The sequence below is a fragment of the Callorhinus ursinus genome, unplaced genomic scaffold (assembly GCF_003265705.2).
Source record: "Callorhinus ursinus isolate GAN/ISIS: 27379988/994484 unplaced genomic scaffold, GSC_fseal_2.0 scaffold64, whole genome shotgun sequence".
NCBI classification, from domain to species: domain Eukaryota; kingdom Metazoa; phylum Chordata; class Mammalia; order Carnivora; family Otariidae; genus Callorhinus; species Callorhinus ursinus.
Window position 1 is genome coordinate 5,797,474 of NW_027397126.1, and position 12,655 is coordinate 5,810,128.

The 12,655-nt window shown below is 38.8% G+C and overlaps 1 pseudogene; it reads right to left on the reverse strand.

The window, feature by feature from the left end:
• Window positions 1-10,073: 10,073 nt before the first annotated feature.
• On the reverse strand, window positions 10,074-10,533 carry LOC141371281 (large ribosomal subunit protein uL23-like; annotated as a pseudogene).
• Between the last annotated feature and the right edge of the window lie 2,122 nt (window positions 10,534-12,655).

Consider the following 12,655-nt stretch of genomic DNA (forward strand, 5'->3'; position numbering starts at 1 on the left):
GCAATTCTATGTAGAAGAAATCACAAAATTGCCATGCCCAGGGTGTCAAAAAAAAAATGGAGCTTTCCCATATATAACTTCTCTGAAGCACCTCTCCTACACACACACATATTGCCCTACTAAGTAGAATGGAAATCTCTCTGTAAGTAACACAGTTTCTACTTGAATGGCTAAGACTAGTATTCAGAGTTTATTTCTCCAGCCCCTGCTCCTCTCTGAGATGTATTTAGTTGTACAGGGAAGGAAATCGTCCATAACTTGGGAGCTGCAAAGAGGTAAGCCTCACAGTGTCGTGGGCAAAGCCTTACATGGTCCCGTCACTTCTCTGATTACCCTCAACCAGGATTCTTGTTTCCCTTCACATGAAGCATCTTGCTGTCCTCCACTAACAAAATCCGTGTCTTGTCCCCTTCTTGCCTGGCATGTGTGTTCTCAGGGACCGTTTCTACTTTAGCAACTGGTCTGCTTCTGTCTGCATAGAGGGCTCAGACCTTAAGTGAGGGCGGGCAATCTGGCACAGGGGATCTCAGCACTCAGCCTTAGGGCGACCCCCCCCACCTTTGTGGCCTTCCCTTGCAAATTCTCTAGGAAGCATCCCTACTTACCGCTTTGACACTCTGTTGTAGGGAAACTGAGTTCTGCATGCCTTCTCCATCAGGAGGACTGCAATTCCTAACCATAGAGCATCACAAGCTTTTTAACGTTGCAACATCCCTTCAGATGAGGTCGATGCCAGTCTATGGAACAACGGATTCTCAGGGAAGAACATGGGGCTAAACTTACCTGACTTTAGTATTCCTTGAAAATTTCTGAATCACACCCTCTCCATCCCCAGATGCGGCACTAGGGATGTGGGGCAAAGACCCTGACGACTAATCTCTGTACAAATTCTAGCCTCTCCTTTTCTTCTATAATTCCACAGGAGTAGAAGGGAATCTCTGAGTTTCCCACTTCTTCTTTGCCGTGTCCTTCTTTGCCCTACCCTGCCTGACACACAGAAAACTTTATAATCTAGTTTACTCAGGCCTGATGACCTTGATGATAAAGACAGAAAAGAAGGAATTCATACATAGTTCTCTTTCTTACCAAACACTGGCTTTCAAACTGCTAGTCTTCCTGCTTTGATTATTACAATTTGAATAACAAAACTTTCTTTCTCTTCCTATTTTTCAACAATTCTAACCTCATTCCCAAACCTAAGAACAAATGTATGTCTTCGGAGGAGTAAGAAGGTCCTATCAGTGACAGGCTTCAAAATATTATCTCTGTAAGTTTGCATAGGTAAATGTTGCAGAGGCTTTGACTGAAGACAAAGAGAACATTCTATAATAAACATGTACTAGCTCATGAGAGGTAGTACATCTCTTCCCAACTCTGTGTTCAGTTAAGTCAACTTAGTAATCTGACATCAACCATAGCTGTAGTATTTATGCTATGGAAATCAGAAAGTGCTAAAAATCAAATCAAGATTTTTTTGTTTTGGTTTGATTTGGGTTTTGTTTTGTTTTGTTTTGTTTTTTTGGAGGGCATCATTAAACATTTACTGGCACATCATTGTATTGGGTATATTGCAAAACCAAATTTATATACAGAGGAAAGCTATTACCTTCATGGGAGCTAGCTACCCATCAGAATGTTAAGGTCAGGCAGCCTAGAGAGTCCCAGAAGCGCCATCCTCACTTCCCTTACATCCAAAGAACACCACACTCAAGCCCTCACTGCTAATACGTTTGACAGAGGTGATGGTCAAGTCCACAGGTACACCAGGTTCTAGGCATTAATGGTATCAGTAGTACTATCTCAGAAATGAAGCCTCTTCAACATTGCCTCAATATAGGAAGCAAGGGCAGTATGTCCTCACCAAGCCTCATAACAAATTCTGTTTCTATCATTTAAGAGAAGCTCGGATTTAGCAAGAGCGCTAAATTTTGACATTGAAAAACAATGGCCACTATGTATTTTTCCCAGATATGTCAGGCCATAGTTTATGTAATATTTTAAGGTCACTCATGGTATATGGCTAATAGCCAACACCGGTAACAGAACTTTTAAACTGTTGGGGTTTTGCAGCATAAACCAAAAAGCCTAACTTTTTACTTCATTTTTAATCTGATGTTTTTCCCCTGTTAAAAACTAAAACACCTTATGGGTCATAGCCATGGGGAATGATATGTTAACAGCAGAGTCCTTCTATGTTTTCCAAATTTACTAGAATGTGTACTTAAGAAAGGTCAGCAACAACAACAGGAAACCACATTGATCCAGGACCAGAATGAAGGACAAGATCACCTCAGAAAAAGATAAATGGTTAGAGTCTATGATACCTCTTCTGTCTGTACAATAAAGTCAATGAATGCCTTATTCTAGAACATTGTTTTTATTTTATCTTGGTTTTAGAGTCAAAAATTAATTCCAGTGTGGTTGATGTTTGACATAGAATATGAAATTGGAAAATGAGTTAGCTAGAAAAACAAGAAAAAGGAACGAACAAACAAAAATCATTTGAACATGTGTTGCTCAGCGTCACCATCATACACACTAACAGGGGAAGATACTACAGAGCCAGCAGCAGGGAGGTGATGGAGGGACGTAGGGCATGGTTTTGGAGGGACCACCTGACCTCTTGCAGGAAACTGGCCCCCTAAACAGCTGCACATGATTCCGTGGCTGTGTATGTATACGTGTATATATGTGTTGTCAATGTTTCCTAGGAAAATACTTGCCAAAATACAAAATTACAAAATACAAAATACAAAAATAGGAGCTATTCATATTAGATCATAAAGAGATAAAAAGCAAAGTGCCAAATCCTTGTTTGAACCAGTCAATATATCCGAAAGTCTGTCAGCAAGAGATTGAGTTGCTTTGTCCACAATCTAGTCCTTTTTTCTCCAATGATACCCATTTAGGACAGGATTCCTCAACCTCATCACTGTTGACACACTGAGCGGGATAATTTTGTGTTGCATGAGGCTGTACTAAGTATTGTACTGTGCACGTAACAACATTCCTGGCCCCCACGTACTAGATGCCACGGTCATTTCCCCTTCCAGTTGTTATAACCAAAACTGTCTCCAGATACTGCCACATATCCTTTGGGGGGCCAAATCTGCCCTAGCTGAGAACCACTGATTTAGGGAAAAGGAAAAGAAACTCAAGGAGTGTCTGGGTGGCTCAGTCGGTTAAGGATCTGCCTTCAGCAAAGGTCATGACCCCAGGGTTCTGGGATTGAGGCCCGCATCAGGCTCCTTGCTCAGCCGGGAGTCTGCTTCTCCCTCTCCCACTCCCCCTGCTTGTGTTTCTTCAATATCTCTCTCTGACAAATATATAAATAAAATCTTAAAAGAAAAAAGAAAGAAAGAAACTCTTGTGTCACATCATGCAGAAAAAATAATTCTAAGTGGATTAAAGAACGAAAATGTCTAAAAATAGAATCATAACAGTACCAGAAGAAAAGATAGTATATTTTCATAATATCGTTTAAAATATAGTGTGTGTCTGGGAGTTAACTAGTTGAGGATGATGTTCTTCATTAAGCAGGACATGAAATAAAAAGCTGTAAGGGATTTGATTATATGCAAATTTAAAACTTTTATAGGGTAAAAGGTGCTGTAAGAAAAGCTAAAATATGAACCATACAGTTCATAAAAATATTTGGAACATATTATATATCCCCAAATATTAGATGAGACTTGTTTTGATTATAAAAATTTACGGCTGAGAAAGATGGAACCCTTATGTTTGAGGCCTAATACATCTTTCTCCTCTTCTGGGCACTTTCTCAATTCTTCCTTTCAAAGAACAAAATACCATTGTGAGGACATACCAAACTGATAGACCTATTCAGTACTAACTTTAATTATAGAACTCACCTGACATAATCTGCCAAAAATGCAAAGGAATAAAATAAGGTAGATGAATTGCTTATCTGTTAGATACAATGAGAAAAAACAAACTCTTTTAGGGGCATCTGGGTGGCTCAGTCAGGTAAGTGACCGACTCTTTATTTCAGGTCAGGTCAAGATCTTAGTGTCATGAGATCGAGCCCCACATTGGGCTCCACACTCAGCAAGGAATCTGCTTGAGATACTCTTTCCCTCTCCCTCTGCCCCTGCCCTGACTTGTGCACATGCATGTGTTCTCTCTCTCTCAAATAAATAAATCTTTTAAAACAAACTCTTTCAGAAATTACATTATGAAGCAAATATGTGCTCTTATTTTTCTTCATCTTTTTCATTTCTAATCACTTCATTTCTCTTATAGTCGATGGGGCAGGCAAACTAAATTTCTTTTGCTGCCTGACTGTACACATCTTTCTGTCTCTTCTCAAGGCACTTGAACATGCTGCTGTGTTTGCAACAGGATTGAAATCTTCCACAATACTTTCACCTAACTCTTATTCATCTCTCGGAACTCCGTTTCACCATTACTGCCTCTGGGAAACATTTCCTTACTTCAGAGACTTTAACTGGTTTTCGTTGGTCATGTGCTCTCATATTACTCCATACTTCTCTAGGACTTATTACAGTGGGAAGTAACTATGTTTTGGCCATGTACTTAATGTCTGTCTTACTCACTTACATCTAAGCCACATGAGCTCAAGGAATGGTTCTGACCTAATCATCATATGGCATCTGGCCCTGAAGTGGTGGTCAATAAATACTTAGGAAATATCTCAATAGTAAATGCTCAATACTGGAGCAATTGCCAAAGTACAATACCTGGTATAGAGCAGACGTTTAGTTGCTATTGAACGAATAATCAAATAAATATTAATAACAAGAGTGATGTTGAGAGGCAGACATAATAGGCATAGAAATTTGGACAACGGACTTTGGGATAGAATGAAGAAACAGAGGAAAAAGATTCCTGACCTTCAAAAATGTACTCCATCCCCCAAAGATACAAATGTAGTGACCCGAAGGGGCACCTGCACCTCAATATTTATAGCGGCAATGTCTACAATAGACAAACTATGGAAGGAGCTGAGATGTGCATTGACAGATGAATGGATAAAGTGGTGTGTGTGTATAATGGAATATTACTCAGCCATCAATAAGAATGAAATCTTGCCATTCGCAATGACCTTGATGGAACTAGAGGGTATTATCCTAAGCAAAATAAGTGAGTCAAAGAAAGACAATTATCATATAATTTCATTCATATGTGCAATTTAAGAAACAAAACAGAGGACCATAGGGAAGGGAGGGAAAAATAAAACAAGATGAAATCAGAGAGGGAGACAAACCATAAGAGACTCTTAATCACAGGAAACAAACAGGGTTGCTGGGGGGAGGGGGTGGAAAGATGGGGTAACCGGGTGATAGACATTAAGGAGGGCATGTGATATAATGAGCACTGGGTATTATATACAACTGATGAATCACTGAACTCTACCTCTGAAATTAATAATACACTATATGTTAATTAACTGAATTTAAATTACATTTAATTTAATTTTTTAAAAAAAGAAAAAAATGTACTCCATCATTTGAGTTTCAAATAGTATCTGCCAGGTCGCATTTGGTCAACTAACTTTGTTCGTGGGAACGTTAACATTCAGAACTGCCTAAATTTTGTGTAAACAATTTACAAATTTTTTTCCTATCAGTTTAGGAACCAAACAGTAATCAATTTCAAACTCTCCTACCACAGAGGTGTCAGTAATCTATGTTCCAAGTTTGGTGAGAAACTAAGATAATCCTTAAAGAAAATTACTATACTCTGATACTATATCCCAGTTGGCATGGGCTCTATTTTCTGTCAAACTGGCAATTAAGAGGTCAGAAAATCAGGAGAATGTCCACGACTATCATTATTTTTGCCCCTAGAATGTTCTCCTATCACTGGTATTCCCTGCAGTCTTTAAGAATTGCTCATATCACCAAGCAATAATCCCTTCAAAGCACAGAGCAGCTGAAGAATGACTCAGAAGTCAGAACAGAGCTATGGATTAAGGCTATATGTGAAGAAAACCTAGAAGGAACCCTTGGGATACCCTAACAACTGCAAAATACTTTCACAAAGGAACAACAGCTGCGGCTTTGACTGAATAATCATTTTGAGCATTCTTGGGTAAGCTGTTGTTCTAATTAACACATATATATAACATAAAATTAACACATATATATAACATAAAATGAAGAAGGCCAGTATCATCTTTTAAAACCTGGAAGTCGGCTGCCAACAAAATTAAACTCCAGAAGAAACCTAAATTAACATGTTACCATCCCTTAATATTGGGACTCTTATTTAATTTAGTTCTTTATCTATATCGCGACTCAATAATTTATGGGCATTGCATTTTTCACATTTTTTAATCCCCTCATTTGTTCCAGATACATCTCTATCTATCTTCAGTGTAAATAAAATCATGTTATCCTGGGCCTTCGACCCCTTCATTAAAAAAGGTCAAAGTCAAGTTGGGGCCCACACAACTGAAATAACACCTCACCTTCCTAGATAGCCTCAATTCCGTCAGTGGGATTCAGTCTGCTTTTCCCCGGACAGGGGTACAATGTGAACCTTACACAGTATATCTTTCTCACCTTCAGGGACCCAGAGATAACCCCAGATACCCATGCTTCCCTATACCTTGGAACTCACACTCACCTGCCTCTGCCTCAAATCCACTCAATTTCTTTGAGTCCCTTCCCTCCTTTATGTCAGTCCCCGCAAGAAACCCTAGGCTTCTGTGTACCCTAATCTTGCACACTCTTATCCCCGGAAAGTCTTTGTACATCCCCTGTTTTGTCTTTATTGTCAACTCTGCCTTAACATCTGAAACCCATCCACTGAGCCGTCTACAACTTCTGGTCCATCAGCACCACAATGTCCTATGTGTGTGCACTCAATCTCATCTTTGACTTTTTCCTTCCTCTGAGGACACTGTTGCAGACTTTTCAAGTGATTGCTGTTTCCTCTTCCACACCTATCCTACCACTGGGCCGGAAGTGGAGTAGGTGTCCTCCAAGTTCCATATCTCTGCTTCCAGATCATTCTTCCTCTATCTCACATAACACAGCTTTGAACTTAACATTATCCTATTGCACTGCCCACAATCTCTCAGTTTTGCTGCCATCTCCCCCCGACTCATTTTTATTTATTTATTTGTTTATTTATTTATTTATTTATTTATTTATTTATTTATTGAAGGTGTTATTTCTTTGAGAGAGAGAAAGTGAGAGACAGAGCATGAGCGGACAGGGAGAGGGAGGGGGAGGGGTAGAGGGAGAGGGACAAGCAGGCACTGTGCTGAGCAGGGAGTCCGATGTGGGCCTCGATCCTGGGCCCTGGGATCATGACCTGAGCCGAAGGCAGACGCTTAACCACTGACTGAGCCACCCAGGCGCCCTGTTAGACTGTGATTTACTGACACTCTCTCCAGCACTACTCTCCTGCCTTAATCTAGGGCGACTTAAATAGGCACTAGATAATTCTTCCAACACCCTAGCTTTAACCTCCTTTTCTCCAAGGGTGTTTATCCACCAGCCTACCGCAGTACTCTCCCTGATGATCATACTTGTGACCCATACTGTCCTATATGTCTCGCTACATGTGGCTACTGTCCCAAATGTGGCCAGGCCAAACTGAGATGTACTGGAAGTGTACAAGACACACTGGATTTCCAAAATTTAATATGGAAAAGTGTAAAATATCTCACTAATATTTTTATATCTGTCAATGTTAAAATGATCATACTTGGATATTTAAATTATTGTTTAAAGGTGGGGTACTAGAAAATTTACAATTAGGTTTTATCAATCCCATTATACTTCTATTGGTTAGCTCTGTTGCAGACATTCCCATGACTAGTAACTGTAAAGCCTCCAAAGTCTCAATTTAATACTTTACCCTCCCTGATGGCCACCTCCTCCTACCTTTCCAGCTCACTCCTTCTCCTTTCCTGCTCTTCCTCAGGCCTTTGATGTTTTCCCTTCATTACTTTCCCAATTTAAATTTTATAATCAATCATTGTAAGTGTCTCCTTCCATCCACTCTCAATTCTCTTGCCCTTTTTTCGTTTTAACTTATTTGCTTGGTGAAACCACAGCTTGGGTTAAAACAATTCTCCCACCTGTGCCTTCCTACACCATCCCCTGTCTGGAGAAAAATGTATAACCATATGGATTGGTCTCATTTTAACATCAAGGACTTAATCCTCTAATCCAGTGATCTCAAGCTTTAGTGTGCAGAAGAATCTCCTGGAGGGCTTATTAAACCAGTTTTCTGCGCCCCACCCCCAGGGTTACATTTTCGCTAGATCTGGCATGGGGCCCAAGAATTTGCATTTTTAACAAATTCTCAAGTAAAGCTGACCCTGCTGGTCACAGAACCACACATTGAGAACCACTCCTCAAGCAGGTCTGTAATGCTACCCACCAAACATACTATATTTCCCTCATCTACTCAGTCTCCCATTCTCTTATATAATTTATACCTCCTTTTTTCTTTCTAAACTTTCAACAAATTCACTCTCATCCTCACTCTACCTGATGTCTTTGCTTCCTACTTCACTGAAAAATTTGAAAAACAAAATTAGAAGAGAACTTCCTCATTCTCTCAAAACCACTCCACCTGAGGAGTTCCCCTGCCTTCACCTTCGCCTCCATGTAGTCCATTCTCTACAGAGAAGCCAGACTTCTTTTAAGTCTCTGAGACTTAAAATCCCTAGTATTATGCAATTTCTCTGCCCCAAATCCTCCAGCGGTTCCCTCTTCAGAGTGAAAACCAAAATTCTTTTTTTTTTTTTTTTTTAGAGAAAAAGAGAGCGTGCGAGGGGGGGGGGGGCGTGAGGGGGTGGAGGGAGGGGAGGAGAATCTTAAGCAGGCTCCACACCCTCCCTAGAGCCCCTGGAAGGGCTCAATCTCACGAACCTAAGATCATGACCTGAGCCAAAACCAAGAGTCAGATGCTTACCTGACTGAGCCACCCAGGTGCCCCAAAAAACTAAAGTCTTAAAATAATCTAGTCAGGTCCTACATGGCATAGTACTTCCCCATTGACATTACTCTCTCCCTTTCTCACTCTGCTCCAGCCACATTGACCCCCTAGTTGTTCCCCCCAAATGCCAGATATTCTCCCACTTTAGGGCCAGCATATCTCAATCAACTACTATCATACCTAATACATAGTAGACACTCAATAAATATGGTTCTATATGTAAATGAATGAGAAGAGGTTTAGAGTTAAAAAGAAATAGCATTGTGAAAGTGTCTAAAGGCAGAAAAGAGCTTGGCATATTCAAAAGGTCAAGTGAAAGGAGACAAAGTTGTAGTATCAGGATTTTCATCACTCAGAGCCTGTAGGCCATAGTAAGGGTTATGGAGTTTATATTTTAAGTGTAATGGAAAGATACTGAAGATATTTGAATGGAATTTATATGCTTCTGTTTATGTTTCATAAGGATTCCTCTGACAGTTTGACAGAGATTTGACTATAGGTTGATAAGGCCAAAGTAGGAAGGTGAGTTAGGAGCTTATTACAATGATCCAAATGAGGGAGGATGATGGCTTAGATTATTAATATGAAACTAGTGGGAAGTGTAGAATCTAGGCAATTTTTTTAAATGGCCTAAATAAAATTAGTTTTTTCAGAATGTTTTAAAAATTTCACTTTGAACCATGAGGTCCTGAGTTATGCTTGCAAAGAACTTCAAAAACTTGTCACAATGAAAACAATGAAGTATGTTTTTTCTACTTTGATGTTTACCATGAAAGGTAAGTCAAAGTCATGATTTTGAAGTATCAAAACTATAATCTACATTCTGGAAAAGTCCTACAAATTTTAAAAGGAAATGCACAAGGCTATTTGAAAAAGCACTCCATAAACAACAAAGGGTTTCCTGGCTTCCGTAACTCAAAGTTTCTCCTTCTTCCCTCTCGTGCTTTCTATCTCTCATTCTCTCTCTCTCTCAAATAAATAAATAAAATCTTTAAAAAAAAAGTTTCTCTTTAATTGAGTCTCACAGATTAGTGGACTTTTTTTGAAGTTACTTGATAAAATGATTCAAAAAACCATTTTTTATTTTTAGGGTGAAAACACATATTTAGATTTAGCTAGCTGGACTCAGTTTAGATGATCCCAATTTTGTCAGGAACATCCAGAGCGTCACAGTCGGGAGCCAGTAGAACATATACACCTTCTTCTCTCCAGGGAGCCTAATCAGAGTGTTGACCTTGGCTACAGTGATGTCATAGAGCTTTTTCACAGCCTGTTTGATCTGGTGCCTATTGGCCTCGACAACCACAATGAACACAAGTGTGGTGCAATCTTATGTTTTCTTCATGGTTGAATGAGGAGTGGGGGGAAGGGGGAACTTGAGGGCATAGTGGCCAGGCTTGTTTCTCCTGGGGGCACTCTTTCAAGGATATTATGGCTGCCTTTGGAGACGGAGTGTCGGAATGTATGTGATGTGTGGATCTTCTCTTGTGTTTGACCGTGGTTGCCTTTCACCAGCATTTTCTTGGCCTTCAAAGCCTTTGCTTTGGCTTTGGGAAGGGCAAGGGCTGACTTCTTCAACTTTGGTGCCATCTTTGTGAAAGAACACTTAAATTCCTACCATATGATTTGACAGTAGAACAAACACTATTGTTTTTAGAACAAAGACCCTATTGTTTTCCCAATGTGGATAAAATTCAATATGTAGATAAATTCTCAAGTTATTTTTGTTATTTTACAGGAACCTCATGTTTCTGACCCTCCTTTACTAGCCAGGGTCTCAATACTACATACCAGCCACTGTGCTAAGTGCTCTTCCTTTATTATAACATTTAATCCTCTACAACAATTTTGTAAAATAGATACTATTATTAACATGCTATGGATGAAAAACCTAACTCAGAGAGAGTAAGTAACTTAACCAACACCAGACATTCTAGATGGTGAAGTTGTGACTTTAATCAAAATCTAACTTGGCCCGTTTTCTTTGCATTTCAATAAAATCTTACAATTCCAGAACCTTTCTATAAATGTACTTAAATCATGTAATATATGGATAGATTCCTAGGGCTTCCTTGCCAGTTATACCTTAAGAAAAACCAATTGTATCAGCCTAAGTTCTACTATTAATTTTCAAAATAATGTCCTTCACTAGTGGTGGAATGAAATTTATGATGGTATCAGAAAAACAGAAGGAAATACTGATGAGGCTGGATGATGTAGGGTCAAACTAAATCCTAACAAATTAACAGCCACTGGGGGTTCTATGACCAATTCAAATCAGATATAAGTATTTATAGTGCATTTATTTTACTCATCTAATTAGTTAGCAAAAATGTAACCATTACCTTGTGACTTAGCTATTATTTTTCATTTTTTAGGTAATATTGTAATTTAATGATAGAACTCTGAATGGGAATTTTTAATCTTGAGTTCCATGTGGAGTTCTAATACAGGATATCAAGTAAATCACAGCCTCTCTGAATTTCAACTATTTCTAATGGATGGTGTAAAATCTGGTGGGAGGAATGTCAATGCTTTTGAAATGCTTTCAAGGGAGCAGGTTTTATAAAAATATTTTCAAATATCATTATTACTCATGCCATTCCAACTTTGGTTTTTCAGCCTCTGTAACCCTTATTTTGGTATCGAACAAGACTTTGTGAAAAGTATTTGATGCACGGTAATGTTGGGTTTCAAGCTGTTAAATTTTAGAGCACTTTCTGAGAATTATCACCAACTAACACCTCTTTTCAGGAAGAATGCTTTATTAGTTCCCTAATCAGTTATAATAGCATCTTCCTCTGAACAAAAGTTCAAATAGGCACATATAACAATTCTTCACTTCGATCAGTTTTATTTATTTTTACTAGTGGTATTACAATTAACATGTAGGAATGTTGGGTAAAGAAATTTCCCAGACACAAACCTCACAGTTATTCATAACGTTAGTTCTAGTTCACTTTATAAAACATGTCTACAGAAATCTGCTATTGAGAATAGCATGCTGCAGAATTAGGCATAATGGGATTAACTACTTATCTGGATGATTATTATAATTATTTCCCTTTTACAAATATATTTCACTAGCTTAATATACCCATATTGTATTCCTCACTATTGCTATATATCCAACGTATATTGGACATAATTGGAGATCTGTACTGTCACTGACCACTGCAGCCAGGAAACCTATGCTGGCAAATTTTATTTTATTTTTTAAAGATTTTATTTATTTATTTATTTATTTATTTATTTATTTATTTATGAGAGAGAGAGAGAGCAGGGGGAGGAGCAGAGGGAGAGAGACAAGCAGACTCCCTGCCGAGCATAGAGATGGATGGACAGATATGGACCTGGGGCTCAATCTCACAACTCTGAGATGAGGACGTGAGCTGAAATCAAAGAGTCAGTGCCTTAACCAACTGAGCCACCCAGGCACCCCAAGTGTTGGAAATTTTATACCCACTCTTCTATGTTACTATGTACCAAGGATGTTATTGTGGGATGGGGATACAGGGATGAACAAAACACAGCCCTTATGTACATAATATTGTAACAACTTTCTAATTGTAGCAAGATGGTAACTAGATTTATGGTGGTAGTCATTTCATAATGTATATAAATATCAGATCACTATGTTGTATACCTGAAACTCATACCACATTGTATGTCAATTCTTCTTCAGTTAAAAAGACACAGACCAAAAAAAAAA